The following is a 3,028-nucleotide window of genomic DNA, read 5'->3' as shown; positions in this document are numbered from 1 at the left end:
CTTTACCCTACCTCTTCTCCTGTCACTCTTGGCAACACATCTTGCCAGTACATCATAGAGAAAAGAGAAGCAAGGAGAGAATTTTTTCAGTTCCTAAAACATTTAAAACGTGATCTATATTCACATCCATCATTTCTCTTTCCTCCTGTTCCAGTGGAAGATGTGTCTATCCTCCAAGGCTGCTTCCCCCGTCTGTGCTCTGGATCACATTCCTTATGTCCTCAAGAACTGCTTTACTGATGGTCTCCTCTCTTCTCTATCTTCCACGTAGATGTAACATGTTCCATTTTCTTCCTTTCTGCCAAACAGTTCCTGCCTGGGCTTCTGACCTCGCTGCTCTGAGCACTTTCATCTCATATCTGGGCTACTATAGTTCATATTTTCCTATGATTTACTTTTAGTTTGTTGTCAGTGTTCTAAAACAGAAATCTATTTTCATGGTTCCCCTGTTTAAAAACCTCCAAAGTCTCTCACTGCTGTCAGGATAAAATTCAAAATATTTAATATGGCTCGTAGGGTCCTTTACAACGTCTGTCTTGCTTACATCTCTGGCAACCTGAGCACCATCCCCATCTTCTACACTCCATCCCACCTCCACCCCTACTCCCCCGTGACCTCCCACCAATGTACATAGTCACACACTTGTAATTTCTGGAATGTATCTCTCATCTCTAGGGTTTTGAAAATACGTCTAAGTCCTGATTAGAACATTCTTCTCTGTGTTCTTTACTTGGATAAATTCTTTTCATCCTTTATGTTTCAGTGTTGATGTTTCCCTCAAAAACCTTTCCTGACACCCCCAAGACCTTGTCCAATATCGTGCCCTCATAGTTCCTAGTACTCATCCTCTGTCACAGCCTTTAGCATACTCCTGGGACTCCCTGTTTACTTGTACTCACTAGGACATCCATGCCTCAAGACAGGGTCAGTGGGGCCTTGCTTGTCTTTCTCTTTCTTTCTTTTTTTTTTTTTAAGATTTTATTTATTTATTTGACAGAGAGACAGCGAGAGAGGGAACACAAGCAGGGGGAGTGGGAGAGGGAGAAGCAGGCTTCCCGCTGAGCAGGGAGCCTGATGCAGGGCTCAATCCCAGGACCCTGGGATCATGACCTGAGCCGGAGGCAGACGCTTAATGCTGAGCCACTGAGGTGCCCCAGTCTTTCTCTTTCTATTGCTTAGTTCAGTAGCTTGCACAAAGTGGATGTACGCAGTAAATGTTTATTGAACGAATGAGTGAATGAGCAGATCCATGTGAAAAAAGGATGATATAATGTCGGCAAAGAAATTAACAGAAATGTTAAAGTTTAAAAAGTGAATATATGTCCAGGAAACAGATTCAAATGCAGGGAAAATGCATCCAAGTTGGTGGGCAGAGGCTACCTGTTGAATATAGCAATACTAGTAACTAAGGGAAACCATCTCATTTGGGAGGATCGTGTTGTGGAGACAATGAGGATGGAGAATAGAGAGAGGACATTGCTTAGATACTATTTTAAAGCCCTATTTGGAAGTTTCTTTCTTTATCTTTACAGATTAAAACACCTGTTCAGAAAATAAAACAAGATGAATCAGAGAGGGAGACGAACCAAAAGAGACTCTTAACCATAGGAAACAAACTGAGGGTTGCTGAGGGGAGAGGGGTGGGAGGATGGGCCAACTGGGTGATGGGCATGAAGGAGGGCATGTGATGTAATGAGCACTGGGTGTTATGTAAGACTGATGAGTCACTGACCTCTACCTCTGAAACTAATACATTATATGTTAATTAATTGAATTTAAAATAAAAAAAAAAAAACCCGTTCAGAAAAAGGATAAAATAAGTTCCACGTTAGCAGCATTCATTGAACTGTAATAGAGTGATGAGTGGGACTTAAGTCCTTAACATGTTCATATTTCTCCTGTCCTACCAAACAGTCCCTTCCTTGGCATGACACCACGTCCCCATCTGCTTGTGTATGGGTTACTGTGGTCCACATGTTCCTGAGATCTATTTTCAGGATATGTAACTTATTTATCTTTATGTCTGCAGTGCCCGATGCAGTACTTGCACAAGTACTTGTTAATCAACAAATGAAAGAGAGTAATAGCCTCTTTGATCCAGGCCTGTAATTTTTCTTTTCATGTTATTCTTCATAAGGAATTGCAATCCTTTTCCTTATCATATACTTCCTCTTGTAAGCTTTTGGAAATATCTAGATGCTTATCATTATTATCACCTTGTATTTTTGTACATTTCTATTGTATGGTCAGTGGTAATAGATCATTTTTATGAGAAACTCTGCTGGATACTAATATTATCAGATTCAGGGTTTTTTTTCTACCTCTAGAGAAGCATTGATCTCAGAAAATGGTGCCTCCTGTAAGCTCTGTTATTATCATTTTTAAATGTTTTTATCAAAATACATTTGACGTACAACATTTTGTAAGCTTAAGGTGTACCACATGTTGATTTGATATATTTCTGTATTGTAATATGATTGCTATCATAGCATTCATTAGCATCTCTCTCATATCACATAATTACCATTTTTGTTTTGTGGTGGAAATAATTAAGATCTCTTAGTAAGTTCAGTGATTATAATACACTATTGCCATCTGTATCCCCCATGCTCTGCATTAGATCTCCAGGGTTTATTTGTGTACTGGTTGCAAGTTTGTGCCCTTAAATAGCATCTCTCCTATTCTTCCAACCCTCCCCCCTCCTTGGTAACCACCACTCTACTCTCTGTTTTTATGAGTTTCATTTTTTTTATGTTCTGCATATAAGTAACATCATACAGTATTTGCCTCTCTTTGTTTGACTTAGCACAGTATCCTCAAGGTCCATCTATGTTGTCAGAAATGATGGGTTTCCTTCTTTCTCATGGCTGAATAATACTCCATTGTGTATCTATACCACATCTTAATCCACTGACGGACAGTTAGGTTGTTTCTATATTGCGGCCATTGTGAATAACAGTGTAGTAAACAATGGGAGTGCAGATGCCTCTTCAGTATCCTGTTTTTATTTCCTTTTGAGTATACACTC

The sequence above is a fragment of the Callorhinus ursinus genome, unplaced genomic scaffold, assembly GCF_003265705.2.
Source record: "Callorhinus ursinus isolate GAN/ISIS: 27379988/994484 unplaced genomic scaffold, GSC_fseal_2.0 scaffold4, whole genome shotgun sequence".
Taxonomy (NCBI): Eukaryota; Metazoa; Chordata; class Mammalia; order Carnivora; family Otariidae; genus Callorhinus; species Callorhinus ursinus.
This window is presented reverse-complemented; position numbering follows the sequence as displayed.